Source organism: Haemorhous mexicanus, chromosome 2 (assembly GCF_027477595.1).
Source record: "Haemorhous mexicanus isolate bHaeMex1 chromosome 2, bHaeMex1.pri, whole genome shotgun sequence".
NCBI classification, from domain to species: domain Eukaryota; kingdom Metazoa; phylum Chordata; class Aves; order Passeriformes; family Fringillidae; genus Haemorhous; species Haemorhous mexicanus.
In genome coordinates, this window is record NC_082342.1 from 50,289,287 (window position 1) to 50,298,682 (window position 9,396).

A 9,396-nucleotide genomic window follows, 5' to 3' on the forward strand; every position below is an offset into this window, starting at 1 on the left:
ACATCTCCCTCCAGCGTTGCAAAGCTCTGCAGAAAGCTGCTTTTTAATTCTAGGCTGACTTTCCCAGCTCCCTTACAGCTTACAGCTCAGACCACTTCTGACATTCCCCCTCTCAGAGCTGACTCATCTATTTAAAAGTCTCCTCCGGCCCATTAGGCTCAAACCTTCCTACCTGGGACAGGGACCTGGTTCAAAGAGTCTCCTTATCCAAGCTGATCTCACAGCAAGCTCTGAGCCCCAAGGAGTCCCAGAGCACTTGGCCAGGCAGATGAAGACCAGGGTGACAGTGATCTTAGACCTGAGTTGTGTTACACACAGAGTTGTACTCCCTCCTAAGCCTCTTTCCTTATCTTTAATTCGTGGATCCTCATTAGTTATCTGGAGACCAGCCTTGCTTCCCTGGGTACTAGAAAGCACTCTGGTGTTCCATGGCAAGCTTTAGTTATTCCAGAGAGGCCCCAGGAGAGACCAAAGATGAGAGGGGCATGCTCTCTCAGGGTTTCTGCTGCACTGCAACCCTGCCCAGCCCAGCATGCAGCCCAGCCATGAGTGAGAGGTGTCTGCCTGAACCCCCCCCAAGGTTTGTCAGAAAAAGAACTGCAGCCTCTCCTTTCATGAGCAACTCTTAACCACCACATTAATAGCTAAAACACAGCAGAGAAGGAGGAGGATTTGGGACTTGACCTCTTTGCTTCTTTCACCAAGCACCAGCATCCCTTGCTGGCAGTCTCTTAACCAGCTCCCTGCTCTTCACATCACTGTTTTGAATCCTATTCTTCAGTGTCTCTTGCCAGCCAGGCAAACCCATCTCTGGGCTGCAGCCTAAACTTTACTACCAGTGGGATGAGACATCAGGCTCTGGTGTCCATAAATAGCATCCTATGAGTCCCCAGCTCCCCACAAACAGCAGAAGATGCCTTGCAATGCTCCCCAGTGCTGCTCTGGAGGCCACTGCCAGGAAGTGCTCCTTCCACTGCAGTGTTCAACCTCCAGGCTCTTGGCTCCTCCATCAGCCCTTACTTTCCCAGGCATGTTTCCCAGACCACTCCAAATTCCAGCCCTTTAACCTGTAAAAGCAGCAGGGATGTGACTCACGGTGCCTCACTTGGCTCAGCTGAGGGGGCCACCCAGGGTTTCCTGCAGTGAAATGACAGAAGGAGGCACTTGCACCATGTGGCTCCTGTGACCCATTTCAGGCCGGCACTGTCCCCAGGGCGGCTGTGCACCAGAAGCAGCTGTTGCTCTGTGCAGGAAGCCAAGGGTGGCCAGCTCAGAGGTCACATCTGCACAGAAGTGGGCACAGAAAGCTGGGGATGAATCCCACAGGGTGCCACTGGCATCTGGGTACGTGCCAGCAGCTTGTGGTTCCTCCTTCAGGTCTGCTGGGAAGAGTGCCCAAGGATTTTGATAATTTGCATGGATACTGGCTGAAGTGGGCAGAGTAATTTCATCTCTCCTTTGCTTGTGCATGATTTACAGCTTTGACATGTATTTCTGCATTGCTCCTGTTTTATTAAATTAGTGCTAGGATCTCTTGAGGCAACTTTTAAATAATTTGCACAGCTTACCTAACATCACTTGCTTGCTCAGGGTCTCATATGAAATTCATTTGCATTCAACCCAGCTCTTCAAACCAGCCAAATGTATTATTCTGGAAACAACTGAAAATTCTAGGATTGGCAAATTGTTCTGCAACTTCATCATTATTCTGCAGGTTTTCATTCCTATTTGAAGTCTTAGAGGACCTGATAAAAGTAATTAGTAAGCATCTCCCCTTGGAAGTTATAGAGATGTCTTTCCTTGCTGCATTTGTGGCTTTCAGTGTTAAATAAAATCTGTTTTTCAAAAATCAAACTTTTCCAACCAAATAGTCTGTTAAAACATAGCTAACTACATATCAATGTCTACAAAAAATGGCAGAAAGAAAGAGGGCAGTTGGTATTATCTTTGTAGTACAGAGAGGAAAAGGATAATGCTTAAAGGAGCAATAAATCAAATTATAGCTGAAAATGATAATGTCACAGCAACATAACTGCATTACGTAAGTAGCCTCAGGCTCTTTCCATAGCTCTGGCTCAGCCTGGATGGCAGAGAAAAGCTCCTCGGACAAGGCTGGCAGTGGCTGTGTGGCTCCAGCCCACTGTCATTAGAACGGCAGCAAAAACAAGGAACTAAACAGCATGGAGAGCTGCCTATCAAACCCAGACTGACAGCAGCTGATATTTCCATTTTCAAATCACCATAAAGACTGGTTCCAGGTATTTCAAGTTCTAATAACAAGGTATATTTAACTTCAGTAGACTTTTTCTGAAGAAGCTGCTTCTCTCTCCCACTTCCATGCCCTGGTTCTGTTTAACATTATGTCCAGAGAGTCAAGGTCCCTAAAGCAGAGCAAGCAGCTCCATGAGGGTTTAAAAAGGAAACAAGGCTTTGCTTATCTTGTCAATATGAACTGGAGTACAAAGGCTTGACAGCTCCCTCTCCTAAACATCAGTGTGTTTGAAAACTAACACTCCAGAATGGGCAATTAAAGCATTGTGGAGTACATGCCATCATCATTTGATGGATATAAATAAAATATTCCACAATGTAAAAAATATTTGGAAAAAAGACAGAGACTGTGAACACATCATTTCCTTCATCCAAAACAAGCCACTGCCTCCACAGAGAATCTGACTAGGAACATCTTCAAGACAACAGATCACTTAGAAACACTCCTTGCATGCAGGAAAACATCCTATTCCTAAAAAAGTTATGAAATTATTGAGGAAATGTTGTGGTTAGCAAATGTCGAGGCCACAGAGCTCAAGATATTGTCTTCAGAGAAACTTTACTTACCCACTTCAGAGAGTGTGAATCCATTACAAATAAAAGAATGGAAAAATTGCACCAAAAGCTCAGTATTATTTTCAGAATTAAACCAAAATATATCTTCATTGTTTTGTTTTTTCTTAAAACTATATGGATTAAAAAGATGTTTTACACAAAATCTCACCAGTTTTTAATTGCTACATTTAATTGAAAAACTATTAAACAGACACAGGAACATGCTGGATATTTTTTTCCTCCTAAGCATACTGTAATTTTTGGCCAAATACAAATAAAATTTGTTATCTAAAGTGAAAAACTCAGTTTAGCCCAAGCTCTTCCAGAGAGCTGTGAGGGTAACTTTTCCTTCATTTAGAAGCAGTGGACACTCACTCAGAGGTGTATTTGTAGTTCTGTTTAATGGACCAAATGCTGCTAGAAAATCAAGTTCCCTTGACCTGGTAAGACCTGAGAGTCCTTAGCTCCTTCTAGGCTGTGATTACCAATTCTCACCACCTTGCCAGGGAAAGAGCACATCCCCAGCACACACACTGCCTGCTTAGCCAGCACTAAAGGCACCCCCATTATCTCTTACACTAACAAGCCTACAAAGCCATGGACTGAGCATGAGCAGCACAATTTCAGAATGCCTTTTAATTGCAGGAAATCAGAGCAGCTCTCTCTAATCCTCACAATGAAAGAGCACCACGCTCTTCAGATCCTCAAGTGCTGCTCAGAAGTGCTGTTCTTGCAGCACTTGCCTAATGGTCCTTTACAGAATGGGCTCAGGCCATTAGGAAATCTGCAGACCTGCAGATACCAAGACTAAATTACTGTGCTGTGATGCAGCTCAGACCCGCTGCAGTGCATTGTTACTAGAAATCCCCAGTGCTGGTTTTCCACCTTGCTGTCTTGGATAGCTCCTACCAAGAGGAGCAGCTCAATAGCAAACCAGTGTCCCTTGGCTGACCTCTGCAGCTACATGTGAACAGCTCTCCTCAGCCTCACTTGCCTTGGAGTCTGACTGAATATAGACAGAGAAAGGAAAAGCAAGAGAATAGCAGAAATCACCAGAAACTGAATAGCCACAAGAGCACTTAACCACAACAGAGCATGGAGGACTCAATGCAAATCTGCAGATAAAAGAGCAGTCTCTGCCAAGTTTTGCTCTTTAAATAAACTTTTGGCAGGACTTGAGGATAGCAAAGCAGAATTTTACACATGGATTCTCTTCCTAAAATAGAACAAGCCAAATAGAGACCCAGGAATTTGAACTTTTAGAACTATATATAACGCAGCCTTAGGGTAATAGAAATAGCTCAATTGCTCTATACGCTATCAATATGTAAATATCAATACTTCAAATATCAATAAGTTAAAGTAGTTCGTATTGCTAACCATAATCCTTCCCCTACTGCCCCATTCCAGCTGACCAGCCCTTCTCCTGCAACAGTTAAAGTAGAAATTAATCCTCTGACAACCACGTGTCCCACCCTTGGTATGCAATCTCCTCCCCATGATCTCTGCTAGGGAAGTGGCTCTCCTTTCCATTTCTTGGCTGGTATCAGGAAATTGCCAGATACCAGTTATCTCTCTTCTCCCAGGCTGTCCTTTGGCAGCATGGATGGACCTGTGTGGTATGGGATATAAGCAGCAGCAAAGGAATAACTGAGGATTAGTGCAGTACAGCCTCAAATATTTTTACAGCTACCAAAACCTTAGTGCTCTCCTCTGCACTGCATCTTCCAAAATTCATTGGGATGCTTACATTCAGCTGTGCTTCACATTCCCCATTTACATTTTCCTGCCCCAAAATGCATTCACCATCCAAAGTCAACTCACAGTAGTGTTAAAAAGAACCATTAGATTAGTATTTACAAAGCTGCCTTGATAAAGCACCAGGCACTAAAAGTTCTTACACGTCTCTTTTGGGACTACTGCCCATGCACCTCTATCAATCTTGTGCATTCACACTGGAATTTAAATCACCTACGAAGTAGCATTTTCAAAACAAACCCCTCCTTAAATGTAGAGTTAAGATATGCATAAATATTAATCCTTTTTCATCCACTAACCATTCCTTTCAGTATTTGCCATAACAGCTGTAGGTAAGTCTCCTCTGACATTTCCCGTACACACAATGAGCATCTAAAAGCCATTCAGATAAATGATACCATAGCAATTAGAACCATTTTTCCTGTTAGCGTGCTGTTCTTATCACATACAAGGAAAAAAGTCATCAAAGTTATTATTCTTTCTTGGCAGACACACTTTAATCTCTTGAATATATTGTGGACTAATGGGACACATCACCGGATAAACCAGGAAGCCAGTGTACATGCAAAGGCCAGCGACCGAGCAAAAACCGTTCGGTTTATCGAGAATCATTTCCTCCGCCAGTACACTACTGAGAACAAGTTTACTAAAAGCTTAAAGCGGGATTAGAAGATAAAGAGGGATCCAATCACTGACAGCATTTTCCCCTCTAAAGCATTCTCACATGAATCTTAGAGCACTAAGCTGCAGCAGTCTTGTGCTTTCGTAGAGGGACTCAGCTTGAGCAGTGTCAGAGCCGAGGAACACATCTGAACAACATCCACGCTGCTGAATATTCAGAGAACAGCCCTGGCTTTTGCCAAGCCATATTCTTGCAAGCAAGCAACCAACTTAAGTGTGTTACCCAGGGCAGCTTCAAGGATGGAAAAACAAAAACAAAGCAGACAGCATTTTTAGGATCACTCAACCTTTTGTCAAATTCTGGAACTAACTCAGCCACCACTGAAGCCCTCAAGCCACTGCCGTATCAGCCCTTCCTCCTCCCACGGCCCAGTGTGGCTACCACAAAGATGAAGAATGACATATCCATGTCTGTTTAGCCTTTAAATAGTTTTTATATAGTTTTAATGTCCTACTTGCTTCACTTGAATCATTCTGCACAGTAGGCAGCCATTTCTCACATGGGTTATCAGCCCTCAGTCAGAACAGGCACTCTACAAGTAACGTATGAATGCTGGCAGGCTGCAGTTACAGACAAATGAGGTAATGGATGCACCCTGGACTAAGTCAGTGAAATAAATCAGCCAGCCTCTTGGTTACCCTCAGAGCAAGTTAAGCTTGGCTTTACCCCCACTTGAGTATGCACATCCAGAACCAGCGCTTCCACCACAGCCAGCAGCATCTGCGCACAGATGATGTGGATGAACACGCTCATGCCCTCCGTGTTCTGTGCCACTGGACACAGAACCAGCTGACAGATGTTGTCATTGTTGTGGAATATGCTTAAATCATACTGCTCTGACTTATGCAGGAGTTTTGGCATTTTCCCCTAATGGTACTAAGCAGATTCTCCCACAGTGTATTCCAACCACGCAGCCTGCCTTACCTGAAAGGAAGCCACTGAATAAAGCAGACTGAGGAGAGCCCTCCAAGTTGCATTTACCTACAGCAGGAGGGTTCCATTCTGTAATAAAGATCACATTGGCTAGAAAATGCACACCCCGATGCTCCAGTGCATGAGTTGCCACCTGTACTATGCACAAAATCTATGTTTTCAGCACAGATCACAATGAAGCTGGATGTGGCTTAAGTAAATATGAGCTGTAGGAAGAAGCCTGAGCACTCTGTAGCAAGTACTACTTAAGGAGAGCTTTAGGAATCATTTTTGTCATGGTACTATCTTTACTAAGTGATGAATACAGCTGTAGAGACGCTAAGATGACTCAGAATTAAGAATTAAAGAAAACTGTTCTTAAGAGTTAATGGAAAAGTCACTGAGAAGAGAAGCTGGCATTTTCAGAAAATCACCCCAATTTCCTATCCAAATTTATTGCAGCTGCTGAAAATGCTTAACCTCGATAAGCAAGTATGCAGTAATAGTAACAATAAGTAAAGACAGTACTCTCCTGACAGTTAAGTCCTAAATTAAGATCAGAGAAGTTCCTGTAATTAACAGGGCAGCAATCAAGAGTTCTGTAACAAAAAGCTGAGCCGTCTCCAGTATCTAAAAGCTACAGAAGCATTCCAGAACCTAATAAATAGGTCAACTCATTTCTGTACTCTGTATCAGGTATGATTAATCCATAAAATGAAAATTTTAATGCTTACACACAGTTATTATAAATGCTTATGTATGCTATTGTAAATATTTAATGTCCAGTTAGATTGGCAATATTAAGATCACTTTATTTTAAGCCTTATGGATTTTGAAAACACATACAAATAAAATACTTGTTACAAAATTCCATTTGCTAAAGTTTCTTCAGGAATATACATCAAGCATGATCCCAGCACACAGATAAATGACTTTTACAGAAAGCATTACATAGAGCAATAAATGTTAGTGAAACAGCCAGTCTTTCCAGATATTTTACAATGAAACATTCTCTTTCCCTTTGCCACATCTATTATTTGACTAAGTTTTTAATTTCTTTATTTAAAATCACCACATCTGAATTTGAAATGTGTAACCAAACCAACTGTGGAAGTCAACAGGCACTCAGAAGCCCCAAAGGGGAGAGTAAGCACTATTTTTCAAGTTCATTAGTTCAGGGGTAAAAATCCCTGAGAAACAGAAAAATGCTGAACCCATTTTCTTCAATAGAAAGATGCTTGTCAAGGGACATTGTCAACAGACAGCTGTAAAGATAAACTGTAAGGCTGAAGAGCAATAGTAAGACAGAGCAAGGAAAGCAATCTGTAGTGCTAGATAATGAGGAATGCTTGGTGGAGCAGCATCGTGGGACTTCACCAAGGCTGCCTGCTTGCAAGAAAAGCACTCAGCAGAAATATATGCAGAGATACAAAGCACAAGATATGTACGTGCTTGTCATTAACATGGAAAAACAGTGAGTGCAAAAACTATAATCCCACTTAGTTATAAACAGTATGCAACTGACCTCAAGAGTTAAAATACAAACAAGAATAAACAAGATATTGTGCTCCAATTTCAACGTCACCATCAGGACATTTATTACTTGAAGCCAGTAGATTAAGAAACACAGATCCATACATATTTTCTGCTCCTCAATGCCAGTACAGAATAGCTCAGCAATAAGTAACAGACCAGGTCACTAAATTCTCTGGGACCTGGAAAGGGATCTCAGAAGCAGTATGCCTCTAACCTTCCACCTCAAGTCCCTGAGTTGCTGCTGGACATCAGAACAGCTTTACTGCTTCCACTTTATGAGTCATAGCCCTGCAGTGTCCTGTTCCTTGCTACATGCTGTGACACAGGTCCCCGACTACATCCCTTTCCTTAAGCCTATTGTGCGTACAGAAGCTGCACCACTCAATGACGATGCTGTGCTGATTTTCAGTGTTATTTAACATGGAGGCAGGTCAAGCTAGCTAGATCAAGTATGAGATCACTCACACTGTTCACTGAGGCTGATGTGAGCCTTCAAAGCAGTGGAAGAAAGCCACAGTCTCTCAGGTTATTGAAACATCCAGAGCATTAAGAAGCCCATTACATCTGACTGATGTCAAGCACCACAATAAGCAACACTAGGAGGAAAGTGTGGCATAAATGGTGAAAGCAAGTCCAAGCAGACTTCAATCTAAAGATTTAATCCTAAAGGTTAATATAGGTTTTACAACCAGTACACTTAGCCTATGATCAGCCACAGGTTTAAAACTATTAGCAAATAAACAGGAGTTTTAAGAGCAACCTTTAGGTTCTGACCTAAAGATCTATAAATACCACTGGGGGGATGATCTAGTTTGAAATCAGATTATCTTTAAACTAACTAGAAAGCAATCATGCTTACGAGAGGCCCTTATGCCAGTCACACTTGCTCCAGAACAGGGCAGCACTCTAAAGAACAGATGTTGACAGCATGTGCCCTGTGCTATTTTAACATTGAGTTTCCTTTTATTATTTATATCACTTCCTTAAGAGGACAGTAGTTAAGCCAAGCTACCCCAGCCCCACTTCAGCCCCAGCTGTACAGCCAGTTTTGTGCTCGGGTTACCAGAATGGGAGGAGCAAATTCTCAGAGATTTGCTGATGTGTTACGCTATTAAAAGGCCTCAGGAAAACAGCAACTAGAGAGGAAGAACACATCACCTTTCCCAGCAAAGCATTCTCCACTGTGCTTACCCTGAGGAGGAGACACATAAAACTGTCACAGATTGATTTGTGCTAGCTTTTCCTCTGCAAAACCATTCTATCAGGGCATTTGTTCCACACAAGGATGTGCAGTTTTATGGAAGGACTGCAGTTCCAGTTCTCTAAAAGGACTCTCCAGACTTCAGGCTTCTGCCCTAGATTTAGGTCACTAGTAATTGGACATGTGTAGAAAATGCACGGGCTCAGTTCAGTGTTGCCTAATTAATTTCTTAGTCTGTCGATTTGGCAGTCGCCCTACAAAACAGAACAGTTGGGTACTTAAAATTGTATTGAAAAACACCTTATGACACTAGCAAGCCTCCCAAAAAATAAGCCCAACTCTTTTGGTAGTAATGAAATAAATATTTTAAATTGCCTGGAGTACAAAAGTTAAATCAGTTTTCTCAGGTGAGACTATCAGCTTGGTTCATTAAAAGAAAAAAGATCAAGCACAGCACAGAATGTAGAAACCCAAAAACTTC